Here is a 14,357-nt window from a genome sequence, read left to right as displayed (position 1 = left end):
GAGGATTCTCCACTGCTGGCTGTCAGTGTTGTTACCAGACAACAAGTTAAGTTATCTGTCCCTTCAGTTATACAATGGTATAGTGAACCACCCATCTTTGACTTAGTGGGTGCACAAAACCAGATCCTACCATTGGAAAGTCTATTTGCATATACAGAATCCCAATGATTTCCCGCTGAGGAGGAATGTCAGAGCAATGAGGAGTTGAGAATTCTCTATGCTTCCAGAAAGATCTATTGATCTGAACAAGTAAGAATGGAATCACACAGTGAGTAGTTTTACGAATCCCGGCCGCAGGACTCCACAGCCGGGCCCTCACCTTCCTTGCTGCTGGCTCCTGCCGAGTCGCGGCATTCTCCGGCCTGCCCCAGGCCTTGGCTGGGCCTCTCCGCAGTGGCTTCTCCACGAGGGAGATGCCACCGAGCTTCTCCGACAAACCCTGCTCCTCAGGTGCGCGTGCGCAAGGGCTCGGGATTTAAAGGGGCTGCGATGGGAAACCTTGGCCCGGCCCCTAGGATGACGTCAGACGCCACTGGGTATTTAAACCCAGCAGCTGCTCCTATGCTTTGCCTTGCAACGAGGTTCACTCTTTGAGTTACTAGTTGCTGATCCTGCGTTCCTGCTCCTGATCCAGTTCCAGCCTTCGTGTTCTTGTTCCTGCTAGCCCAGTCTCCGTGTTCCTGCTCCACTCCTGTTCTCCTGCTCCAGTTCCTGATTCCTCTTCGGCTTGTCTTCCTGGTTCCTGACTTCGGCTTCGCTCCTGGTATTCCTGTCTGCTGCCTGTCCTGATCCTTGGTTTGTCTTCGGCCTCCGTCAGTCTGCTGCCTGTTCTGACTCCTGATCCGCTACTTCGACTTGCATCGCTGCCGCCTGCCTCGACCTCAGGATTTCCTTGACTTTGCTTCACCTCCGCCTGCCTCGACTTGGATTGTGTTCTGACTATTCTTCACCTGAAGATTTGTTTGGTCTCCTGCCTCTGATCTGCCTCCAGGCTTCGGGTTCCACGGCAGGCCTCCTTTCAGCTGGCTCAAGGGTCCACTTCACAACAAGTAGTACCCCAGTCTTAGAGAAGTATCATGCTGCAGCATGTGCATGATGAAGCCTGTACAGAACATAGAGGTAACAAAATTACTTATAAGCCCTTGAAACAGGTGGTCTACTGGCCAAACATGTATCAGATGTAAAAATGTAAACAAGTGGTTGTTTAACCTGTTGTAGATTCTAACTTATCTCTCCATCACATAGATCATCTTTATTCAGCAAAGGAATAAGCATGTCTTAGTGTTATGTTCAGATAGGTTGGATTGGCCTTATAGTCCAGTCCTCCAGAGCAATGTTCCCTGTAAGGGTTGGGTTGCTGTGTAAAAATACTTTTGCTCATGAGCAATCAATTTTGGTTTCATTACCATGTGAGCTCTACTTTCTTTGATGAAAAAAGTCTTATCAATTTTATGCTCACAACAACACAATCCTTAGAGGGAACATTGCAGCAGCATGCACACAAACATTCTCATATACACACACACACATGCAAATTCACACTTATACTCTTTCACACATATATATGCTCATTCTCATAAACACATACATACTCACTCTTATTCTTCTCATTCACTCCCCAAACTCTCAAGTACATGCATATTAATTTTTCAACCTCTTCCACATACCCATTCATTTCAGTAACTGAAAATCCTTCATTGCTAAACACTTTGGGAAGTAACACAAACCCCTCAGGACTCAAACAGCAGTAGCCTTATCTATGACATGGTAGCAATGCAAATATTATACTATGCCCTAGACACTAATACACTACCTACTGGGAATTAACAGAACAGAGCCCTACAGAACAACTACATACAAGCAGAAATACTGCATCTCAGTTACACATGCAGAACACTGTCAGACCCTCACCTAATACAGAATAAGAGACTACAAATTAGAAACATGCAGACAAAAATAAATGGAAAGCCAGAGAAACCATTCTCTGAACAGTGGAATACTGAATAAAATATTAATATGTAATGCACATTCCCAAAAATAACATATGCCAATTACTAAAAAAATTCAAAATAATTTTTTTTAACCTTTCTTGTCTGATCTTATTTTTCTAATTGGTTGGTTCCAGGCCTTTTTCCCTCTTGTTCCCTTCCTCGGACTTTTCACAATTCCTTTTACAGTGTCTCTTTTTTTCTTTGTTTCTTCTGTCTCCATCTATCTTCTTCCCTCAAATACACACTCAGGCTCTCATTCTCACACATACTGTCTGTCACTCTCACATACCCAGACTCCCACTCTCACATGCTTTCTCTCACACAGACACTCGGTAGTCTCTCTTTCATACATACACACCAGCTTACTGTCACACGCACACGGATTCTCACTCTCACATGCTATCTCACACATACAGGCTCTCACTCTCACATGTTCCCTCACACACACGCTCTCACACACATGCTCTCTCTCACATACAGAGGCTCCCACTTCCACATGCTCTCTCTCACACACACACACACACCCTGGATCTCACACACCACATGCAGGTACTTACCAACAAACACAGGCCCCTCATCCCCACACACAATACAGTCAGTCACCCCCTAATACACACAAAAGCAGTCATCCATACACTCAGGCAGTCACCCCACAAATACACCCACATTCACAAGCAATTACCTCCATACACACACTCACAAGCAGTCACCACACATACAGGCAATCACCACCCAGGCTCTCACCCAGTCACACACACATACACACGGGGCCTGGGCCTCATCTTCTGCAGCCAGCATGATGGGGTCCACTGGTAGCCTCCACATCTTCTCTCGCTATCTCTCTCTTCAGCTGCCTCAGGACAGGTTCCACAGTGGCCTGCTGAGTTGTGGGGTGGGTGGCAGCAGAAGTCGCGTTTATCCGAACATCATCTCAATCCAGTGGGAGTAAGAGAATAGGATCACCTTGCTGGTGGCTGAAGAGAATCAGTAAGTACTGCTTGGAGAAATGTTAGAACTTAAAAGTTTTGGGGAGAAGTAAACTATTGGGATATATTTTTAGTGTGTTTGCTTGTCTGTATTAAATAACTAGTGAGAAGGCAGGCAAAAAAAATAGGAGTTTTTTGTGTTTTGTATTAAATAGCTAGACGGAGGGCAGGAAAAAACCAGGAGTCTGTGTTTCTGAAAGAGCTAAAAAATGAAATTTCAGACTTACTACAATTAGGGGTAGATTTTCAAAGGGTTGCACGTGTAAGATACCTAGCCCTGCCTCCCCTGCGCGCGCTGAGCCTATCTTGCACAGGCTCAGCGGCTTGCGCAAGCCCCGGGACGCGCGTAAGTCCCGGGGCTTGAAAAAATGGGCGTTCTGGGGGTGGGACCGAGGCCTCCGGAACAGCCACCGGGCCAGGGGATGGAGAGCCGGTGCGTGCAAGTTACGCCTCTGGGCAGGCGTAACTTCCTCAATAAAGGTCAGGGGGGCTTTAGTTAGGGCTTGGGGGGCAGGTTAGATAGGGGAAGGGAGGGGAAGGTGCGGGAGGGTGGAAGGAAAGTTCCCTCTGAGGCCGCTCCAATTTCGGAGGGAACGGAGGCAGGCTGCTTGTGGTAAGGCAGACTGCTTGTGGTAAGAGCTGCAAGACTGGCCCTGCAGCACCAGGAGATGATGTTCAAATAAACATGATTCCTGCTGCCTGGGAGGGGGTGTAGGTTGGTGGATGCCGCAGATCTGTTTGGGCAGGGGTTTGGTTTATTCCTGCCCAATCCAATCCCTGAGCAGGGGAGTAAAAGCTATGTGTGGCCCCAAAAAAGGTTGTGCGCAGCTTTGCACGAACACAGCTTATGAAAGTAGTCTCTGATCAAGGTTTCCATTTTACTGGGTAAGTGATCAAGCATATGTGGAAATTACTAGGAGCAAGCTCCACATCTGTTATCCAGAGTTTTCAGGATGTTAAAAGAGCTAATAAAACCATTATTAGCATTCTGAAGAAGTATGTATCCTCTTCAAGCAAAGAGTGGGACATTAAATTGCTCCTGGTGCTGATGGCTATGAAAGACACTCCCCACCGCCCTACAGGAGTGTCATCATTTGAAATGATGAGAAGGAGAGAAATGATTTTACCTATGCATCTTCTGCACAGGGCACAAGACACTAATCTAGCTAGTGCAACAACTGCACGTAAATATATGGCATACCTAAGGCAATATCTACAGAGTACCTTTTGCCTTTGCTCAAAAGAACCTCTTAAGATCTCACTAAAGAGTTTGAAATTGGTGATAAAATTTAGGGTGTGCAGGGGGAAAAAAATTCATTTTCATTTTTGGTTTGTTTTCAGGAGGTATTTTTTCCAAAAATTTTGGTTCATGGATTGTTTGATTAATTTCATTCATGAGAAAAAAAACAAACCAAACATTAAAAAAAAAATCAGTCAAAAAAAAAAGGCCTCTCAGGGCCTCCTGACCGAAAAAATACCAAGGTCAGGATTGCCCCCCGGCCCCCACTTACCAGTGGGGATCTGCCTCCAAAGCCTCTGGTCAGGCCGAAGCCTTAGTCTTGCGTAGGCTAAGGATGTAGGAGGTTGCCGCAACTCGGCCTCAACCCTCTCAAGGCTGACACCTCGGTTGGATCAAGGCCCGATTGCAGGGCCTGGCCTGGAGGCTGAGTCCCGACCCCTGGGCATTGTCCTAGGCCGGAGCCCAGTCCCAGGCCTGATGCTGTGAATGCCAGGCCTCGAATTAGGCCAGTGCCTGCAGTCAGCCCCAATGCCGTGTCCGAACCTGGAGTCCCAACACCTGGACCTCAGCTTAGGCCAGAGCCCAGACTCAGACCCGATGCTGCGACCCAGCCTGGAGGCTGGGTCTCGATGCCAGGGCCTCAGCCTAGGCCAGCACCCAGACTCAAGCCCAATGCCATCACTCAGCCCAAAGGCTGAGTCCCAACATGGGAGCCTTAGCCTGGATCCAGGCCAGATGCCGTGACCAGACCCAGAGTCTGTGTCCTGATGCTAGGGTCTCGGCCTGGACCCAGGCCCAATGCTTCATCCCGACCCGGAGGCTGGGTCTCAATGCTTGGGCCTCAGCCTAGGCTGGAACCTGACCCAGGCCTGACGCTGTGACCTAGCCCGGAGGCGAGGTCCTGATACTAGGGCCTGGGCCCAGATCCAGTTCCGACACCACAACCCAACCCAGAGGCCAGGTCCCAACACCTGGGACTCTATCTAGGCCAGAGCCCAGATCCAAGCCCAACGCCAAGACCCGGCCCAGAGGCCAGGGTCTAATGTCAAGACCTTGGTCCAGACCCAGGCCTGATATCATGGCCCAACACAGAGACCAGGTCCTGACCTGGGTGCCTCGACTTGAACCCAGGCTGAACACCGAGGCCTGGCCTGAAGGCTGGGTCCCAACGCTTCAGCCTAGGCTCAGTCCCAGGACTGGAGCCGAGGCCTTGAAGCTCCTTGCATGCTATCCTCCCTAGAACACCTCCTGCCCACCATCGGAATGCCCCCTAGAATTTAGCTGGATAAGGGCTGAATATAGCTGGGTAAGCCATTTAGATGATAACTATTACATTATCCATCTAAAAGGCTTTTGAATATGGATCTCCATGATATTAGGAAAAATCTGACAAACTTTTAAAATGATTGCAATTTGCCATTTTATTAGGGTAACTGATTAATTTAGCACTAAAATACTGGTTCCTTAGATTTTGCTGCCAGTACTGACTTTCATTACTAATGCACTTTTCAAAACTGTCTACCATTTTTTTTTAAGCAATAAAAGCTAGCTTCACTCCCACAGCTCAACCAAGCACCAGCTTACTGAATCACTTATAGCACCAAACTATGGGCCTTGTTCAAAAAATAAATTTTGCCCCATGGAGAAAGAAAGTTATTTCAAAAAGCTTTGTATCATCTACTCTGAAAGTTGTTTCTTATATGCTTGCCCTGTTATTAGTTTGGTATTCCTGTAAAGGAAATGTGTTAAGGAAGGGTCAGTTGTATTCTATGCGTTTTTACTGGGCAGCATCAATTGCTCCATCCTCAGAAGCCAACAGTATTCACTGCAATAAAAACATTGAATAGAGACGCCCCCCAAACACACACACACATGCAGACAAACAAACAAATTAAGGAATAACTCCAAACCCAGCCTCTCTATTCTGACTTCACAGTGATACAAAGTGCCCTGTCTTGGGCAATTATGGAGCTAGAATGAAATGACAAATTGCTAGTAAAGCCCTGTGACAGGGCCCTAGGAGGGCCCTGTCACAGCTCTTTTGCCACATTTAGGGAACTGAAATTCTAGCGGGGTGAGTCACTTTTCCCCCCTCACACTTCCATTCGCTTCATCCCAGGCGCTTGTCAGAGGAAACAAATTCAAAAGCTGCTCCACTGGGCCTCAGAGGCTGCTAGCTGGGGTGAGGGTGGAGTTCAGCTGAACTGAAGGCCCTCGTTCTGACACAAATCATACTGTTCTAGAATGTCTGTCCCCATGGCAACCCGCTCTTACTCTTCCCTAATGAGACCTGTTGAAATATAAAGGGGCATTCAGCTGGAAAGGAGTTATGTTCGCTTTATTAGTTATTTGGGATGCCTTCCTTTTTAATGTATAGCGATGGCGTCTGGGAACTGCTGATCAAGCTATAAACCTTAAATGAAGCTGTACATAAAGAGTAAAGCTAATTGAGATCCTTGCAAAATTGTTATTTCAGCTTCTAATATAAATAAAAAGTGCAGGAATGTTGCTTTTTTTTTTTTTTTTTTTTTTTAAACCTACTTGGGGTCATGCCTGGATTGAAATCCCAGTGACACTGGAGCTTTCAACTAATAAAGCAATCATTAAGCCTGTCAAAAGCCCTCAAGGCCCTTACCAGGCTAATAAATGCCCTGGCTAAGAAAGGTAGGCTAAAACCTTGAACCTTTATAAGAGCTTTATGTGTCCATCAGTCTTTCATATAATAATCATGGTATTTGCACGGATTCCATGTATTTTCTAGACTACTGTGCCAGCTGCTGTCTGGTTCTTCTCACAAGCCCCAGCCTTGTCACGCCTTCAAACATCCATGTGTCAATGACATCGCTCCTGTATACCCCCCCCCCCCACCCCTCACTACCTCTGCTCCTCCACATACCCCTCACCTCATAACCACTAGTGCCATTCTTCCTACTCCTCCTTCCACCCGGTTCCATGTCTCTCTCTCACTCTCTCTCTCCTTCCCTCCACCTAATACCAGCACTATCTCTCTCTCTCCCTTCCTTAACCCACCTGATGCTGCCACTAGCTCTCTTTCATACCTTCTCCCTTCCTTGCTGTCCTCGCTTACCTTTTGCTTTCCTCCTGGTGCTGAGAGCTCAGCCGAATTAATGTGAGCTGTGCGGTGCCAGTAGCCCCTGGCTGTTCTCGCAGTACTGGGGGGAAGTCAGCCAGTAACACGGTGCCTATGGGATTCAAATTTCATTTCAATTGTAGGGAAGCAGGTGGAGGGAGGAGGGGATGGAAGTGAACAAGAAAAGAAGAGGGAATACAAGGAAGAAGGGAAAAAGCTGGCTAAAAAGGTGTAGGTGTAATCCACGATTGCTTTCTCTAATTAATGCTTCCAGGCACTCTTGTGCAGAAGATACGGAATGATCTAGCAAGGGTGAGTGCTGGGAACACTTAAGAAGGAATAATTCAGAGTCGTAGAGAGTGTTCCAGGGAGCCGCAGGCTGAGAACCAGGGACGCTTTGTACACTGATGATCCTTATGATCTTGGGCAAGTCATTTTGCCCTCCATAGCCCCAGCTACCAGTGCAGGGCCAGATTTACTAAAGTTTTTTTTTCCCATTTTGTGTCTATGGGGAAAAAAAAGTTTAGTAAAAGCCCCCCTTAGATTGTAAGCCTTTTCTGGAGTAGAGACCTATCTACTGTACTAGTATTATAAAGCATGGCTTTAGAAGGAGAGTAATTAAATGCAATAATCAATCCACTCCAGGTTGCGTGCCCTGGCATGGTGGAGTTCTTCTTCCACCTGTGAAATTTCCATTTTGGAAGCATCTCTGTTAGAGAGTTTGGCTGTCTGAGTACACTAAAATGTCTCATTTTAGTCCAAAGAGAAGCAAACTAAGATATGAACTCCAACAAATGAGAATATGTGTGCCATGCTAGGAATTTAGTATCCACATCCTAACAATCTGAGTAAACATCCCAATACACTACTACATGTCCTGTGAACTGGAAACTCTGTGTTCTGTGCCACATAAATGAAGTCAGCAAGTTGGAATTTTACTTCTAGGTCTGGGCTATTGTTTAAAGTCATTTAATGGACACACAGAAAGAATCACGGAGAGAAAATTGTCTTTAACAAGGATGGAGTGCATGAGGTCTGTTTCTGCATTTGAAAGTCCATGGCACTGCCGTAAGGAAACCCATAGCCCACTGGTGTGCTGGCCAGAGAAGAAAGGAAGCAGCCTGGGAATGGGAAGAAAGGATAAAGGAGAGAGACTGCCAAGCTTCAGGAGAAGGAAAAAGGTGGATCAGGCAGCAAGAAAATGACAAAACTAGGAAAGATATGCTGAACAACAGAGGGAGAAAGATAGAAGGATGACCTGGGCTCTCAGGAGGAAGGAGGAACAGACAGACCAAGCTGGGCAGAAGGAAGAGGAGAAAAGACAAGTAAGGTCTGCTGTAGCTCAGTGCAGAAAGAGGAGCCTCCACCAAGAGATACTAATGAGGCAAGGGGAGGCACTGGAACTTAACTCAACCCTCTCTTCTGGGTATTGACAAAAGCAGAGGTCTTTTCAAACCTAAAATTTAACACACCTATAGTGAGCTCTGTTATTTTATTAGAGAATCAAGTAATGATTTATTTGACTGGTTTCAATGAGATACATAGCATAAAAATACACCCTTACATAGTAATTTTTATTTGATTATGGGTATAAAGGACAATTTACAATGACTCCACTGGAATTTTCTGACTACCAAATGCAGAACTTGTGGTAGGAACTAGAATTAGCAGCTGAAAAGGGATAATTTACTAAGGAGCATATACACCAAAGAGCATTAGCATTAATGGTCACATTTAACATTTGTTAAGCAGGCTAACATCCATGTACCATGGCCATTAAATGTGTAATTTGCATGCATAATAGCATTCCCACTGGATTTCCTTACATGTTTAATTGCCCCTGGGGGTTCATTATCATTAGTGGCCCTAGTCTTACTCCTTTAGCTAATGCTGTGTAGGTCAGCGATTCTCAACCAGTGTGTCGCCAAGCATCAGCAGGTGTATCGTGGCTCCTGGTATCCTACTGCCCTGGTTGTGCTTCCCTTCTCCTCAGGAGTGGATTGGCTTATTAGAGGATCGGTCATTCCCCGGTGGGCCAATGCAGTTGGTTACGGAGGGACACCATGTGCCACTGCTGGAGGCCAAGCCGGCAGTGGCCGAAGAGCAGAGGGATACCCGGTACCACACCTGAGGCTAGGCCAGAGGTGGCTGAAGAGCAGAGAGAAGCCGCTACCAGAGGCCAGGCTTAGTGGGCAGAAAAATGAGAAAACGCTCCACATGAGAGAGGAAACTTACTTATGTGTGTATGTGAGTGGCAGCTTATGTGTGTGTACGTGTCTGAGAGGCAGCTTTGTGTGTGTGTGTGGTAGAATGAGTGCCTGGGTGCATGAGTGACAGCTTGTGTGTGTGGTAGAATGGGAGCAAAAGCATTTGTGTGTGATTGAGAGCTTGTATGTGACAGAACATGTGTGTGATTGAGAGAGAGACTGGTCGGAGGTGATGTGTTTCTGAGAGAGAGAGACTGCTCAGGGAGGTGATATGTTTTTGTGAGAGAGAGAGACTGGTCAGGAAGATGATTACTGTATGTGAGAGACAGAGGCTGGTCAGGAAGGTAACTGGTGTGTGTGAGAGAGACAGAGACTGGTCAGGAAGATGACTGGTGTGTATGAGAGAAAAAGACTGGCCAGGGAGGTGTGTGTGAGTGAGACAGACTGGTTAGGGAAGTGACTGGTGTGAGAGAGACAGAGACTGGTCAAGGAGGTGACAGGTGTCTGTGTGAGAGAGACAGACTGGTCAGGGAGGTGACTGGTGTGTGTGAGAGACAGAGCCTGGTCAGGAAGATGACTAGTGTGTGTGTGAGAGAGAGAGACTCGTCAGGGAGGTGACTGTGTGTGTGTGTGTGTGTGTGAGAGAGACTGGTCAGGGAGGTGACTGGTATGTGTGAGGAAGAGAAACTGGTCAAGGAGGTTCCTGGTGTGTGTGAGACAGAGACTGTGTGTGAGTGATTGGTTGTGGGCCCTAAGGAAGTGGACTGTGAGGACAGAGCTTCAGCAGCCATTGCTGCTTCTGGTAAGTGCTATTGACCTGCAGGGAAAGGAGTAGGAGAGTTGCTGAAGAGGGTAGGTAAAGGTGGCTTTTTAAGTTTATTTTTTTTATTGACTGCCATTTTAATTATTGGGTATTATGTGATGTGTTTGCTGTTTTGAAATATTTTATTGATATTTGGACAATTTTTAATAATTTTTATGAGTTATTAATTGTTGGATGTTATTCTGTCATCAGCTGTTTTGTAAAATTTATTAGTATAGCTTTACAATTATTTCTGTGTGAGGATCTATAGCAATTTGGCTTATTCTGTTTTCCTAATAGAAGGTGTATTAGTGTTTAGAGCCTGGTTTAATATTTGTAGTATTGCCTTTTCATAGATAGGGTTGTTACTGTTTTGAGTCTATTCTATAATACAGGATTAGTTTGTGTGCATTATTGCAGATCCTGGGACTATGTTAGGCGCTATATTTCTTTTTCCATTTCTCCAGGTTTGCACTGCATGCAGAGTGGCTTTTTTGGTTTTCCATTCCATTTTGTCTCCATATTTATAATTTGTGGTCTTTCTGTATTTGGTGAAGGTCAGTTATTTGCGAGTGACCGCGATGAGGTATTTTATTAGCATATAAACATTTGTATCAATCTTAATTGTTGTGTTTTCTCAATAGGACATGCATTAGTGGTAAATTACTGTCTTTTCATAAGGAAGGCTATTGTGCCTGGTAGTAAAGGGAGAGTGTTTTCCTTTTATTGAGATGTTATCAGAACCAGAATATCTTTTTTTGTTGTATGGGTAATGCCCTAGTTCTGCTCTGCACTCATTGCTGGGGGTTGAGGGGATTCCTGTGGATGCAGAGTGCATGTTTACATTTAGCCCCGTGATGGTCACATGTTCAGCGTCTCACGTATGTGAGAACCATCTGTCATGTGTGTCCCGGCCGAAAAAAGGTTGAGAACCACTGGTGTAGGTTACAGCATGAGGGGGGGGGGGGGTTTCCATTTGGTATAGCCCCTCCCTTTCAGAGTGCTAAGACGGTCATTCCCTGGATAGGATTTATAAGCAGCTCTCTACTGAGAGACTGCAGGCAGTGTTTTGAGCTGAAGTTAGGTGACAGTACAGGCATGTTTTTTTTAGTTGGTTTTTGGCCTACTTAAAGATTCAGGAAAGCCCTGCCTGGAGATCCTGAGTGAGGTCGGGAGGCTGCACTACCCGTTCACTAACGGTCTGTTTGGCCTTACCTCTGCATTGTTTTGCCAGGTTTTAGCAACATTTTAGTTCTAGGAAGCTCTGAGAGACCCCTGGCTGTTGCCTGGGTTCAGGGCACAGGAAATCCTGTCTTTGGGGGACCCAAGGTAAGGTGTTTGTACTCAAGTTGTACTCAGTTCAAGGGTAAGGATTTTTTTGAAAGAACCAGGAAGGAAGAGTTCTGCTGCCCCTTCCTGCCTGATGAGGAACACTGAGAGGATCCCTCCCATCCAGGATTCTAGAAAACAACTAGAGACACATTCTGCTAACAGTGAGTAACTTCATCTTGAGACCATTTGAAGACACCCAATCAGAGTCTTCAGCCACTGGGGAGAGAGAGTTTGGACTCTGTGCAGAAACTGTGTTTGAACCTTTTGCCTAATTGGAGGGATTTTCCTGTCCCATAAAAGGATATCCTGCTCAGTTGGGAGCATCATTACCTCCACCCCCTGCCTTTCAGTTTTGTTAATAGAGACCCCTTCACAGAGACTCAAAGGTGAAGGGGAGGAATATGTAGAGGCTGATAAGGAAAAAGCAAAGTTACTTAACAAATATTTCTGTTCACTGTGGAAGGGACTAAAGCACAAATAAGATTGGAAGTGAGGTATACCTCAATCGATTTTCAGAACAGTATGTACATGAGGTGCTAACTAAACTTAAAGTAGACAAGGCAATTAGGTCGGATAGGATACTCCGAGGGTGCTAAAGGAACTTAGATCCTCGCATCTACACTGGCTGACCTTTTCAATGCTTCCTTAGAGTCTGGAAAAGGGTGGATGTGGTTCCTAAGAACATAAGAACATAAGAAAATGCCATACTGAGTCAGACCAAGGGTCCATCAAGCCCAGCATCCTATTTCCAACAGTGGCCAATCCAGGCCATAAGAACCTGGCAAGTACCCAAAAACTAAGTCTATTCCATGTAACCATTGCTAATGGCAGTGGCTATTCTCTAAGTGAACTTAATAGCAGGTAATGGACTTCTCCTCCAAGAACTTATCCAATCCTTTTTTAAACACAGCTATATTAACTGCACTAACCACATCCTCCGGCAACAAATTCCAGAGTCTAATTGTGCATTGAGTAAAAAAGAACTTTCTCCGATTAGTTTTAAATGTGCCCCATGCTAACTTCATGGAGTGCCCCCTAGTCTTTCTACTATCCGAAAGAGTAAATAACCGATTCACATCTACCCATTCTAGACCTCTCATGATTTTAAACACCTCTATCATATCCCCCCTCAGTCGTCTCTTCTCCAAGCTGAAAAGTCCTAACCTCTTTAGTCTTTCCTCATAGGAGAGTTGTTCCATTCCCCTTATCATAAAAGTGGGAGTGAAGAGGCTGGGAACTACAGGCCAATTAGTCTGACCTCTATAGTGAGCAAACTAATGGAATCGCTGCAATTTTTGGAATCCATTGGTTTGCAAAATCTAAGGCAGCATGGTTTTATCAGAGGTATATTTTGCCAGATGAGTCTGATCAGCTTCTTTGATTGGATGACCAGAGAGTTGGATTAAGGAAGAACACTAGACGTAGTGTACTTGGACTTCAGCAAGGCCTTTGACACAGTTCCGCGCAGAAGACTTCTAAATAAATTGTGCACTCTTGGTATAGATCCTGAAATGACTGAGTTAGACATTGGCTGAGTGGGAGGTGACAAAGTGTAGAGTTTTCTATGAGGAGAGGGTTGTTACTAGTGGTGCGCCTCAGGGATTAGTCCTTCGACCGGTTCTTTTCCACATTTTTGTGAGTGATATAACAGAAGGGTTGTCAGGAAAGGTTTGCTTTTTACTGATGATACCAAAATCTGTAACAGGGTAGACATCCAGGAAGGTGTAGAAAACATGAGGAGGGATCTAGCAAAGTTCGAGGAATAGCAGCAAAGATTTAATTCTAAAAAATGCAGAGTAATTTTTAGGATGCAAAGGTACAGTATTGGAGGTTAAATTCTTCTAAGCCCAAAGCAAGACTGGGATCTGGGGATAATTGTATCTGATGATCTTAAAAGGGCCAAACAGGCAGATAAAGCAATGGTAAAAGCCAGAAAGATGCTTGGCTGCACAGGGAGAGGAATGGTCAGCAGAAAAAGGAAGGTGATATTGCCCCTGTATAGGTCCCTGGTGAGCCTTCACCTGGAATACTGTGTACAATTCTGGAGACCCCCACCTTCAAAAAGATATAAACTGGATAGAGTTGGTCCAGAAGGTGGCTACTAAAATGGTCAGTGGCCGAAAGCATATGGGGATAAACTTAAATGTCTAAACATGTACACCCTAGAGGAAATGCGAGGTAGGGGAGATATGATAGAGATATTCAAATCTTTCAAAGGTTTCCATGCACAGGAGACTCTAGAATGAGGAGTCATGAGATAAGGGTGAAAGAAGGTAGATTCAAGAGTCATCTTAGGAAATATTTCTTTACAGAGAGTGTGGTGAATGCATGGAACAGCCTCCCAGTGAAGGTGATGCAGACAAAATCAGTATCTGAATTCAAGTAAGCATGGGATAAATACAGGGGATCTCTAAAGTGTGATGCTAAATTAGTTGGACAGATGGGCAGACTGGATGGGCCATATGGTCTTTTTTCTGCCATCATGTTTCTATGTTTCTAGACTGAAGGAAAAAGACTGTAATCTGACATTTGCTGTGGTGCTGATGATTTTGTTAACTGTGCCATTATTTTACCTGATTACCCATTTTTTGGACACTAAACCACTTACAGCACCCACAATGGGGACAGAAAGAGTTACTTCTCCACTGGGGAAAAAGAGGAAGAAGGCACCCCTGTCAGTCCAGGCCCTGAAAGGGAATTTCTTTTCC

This window comes from Rhinatrema bivittatum, chromosome 1 (assembly GCF_901001135.1).
Source record: "Rhinatrema bivittatum chromosome 1, aRhiBiv1.1, whole genome shotgun sequence".
In the NCBI taxonomy this organism is placed as follows: Eukaryota; Metazoa; Chordata; class Amphibia; order Gymnophiona; family Rhinatrematidae; genus Rhinatrema; species Rhinatrema bivittatum.
Note: the sequence above shows the minus strand (reverse complement) of the source record.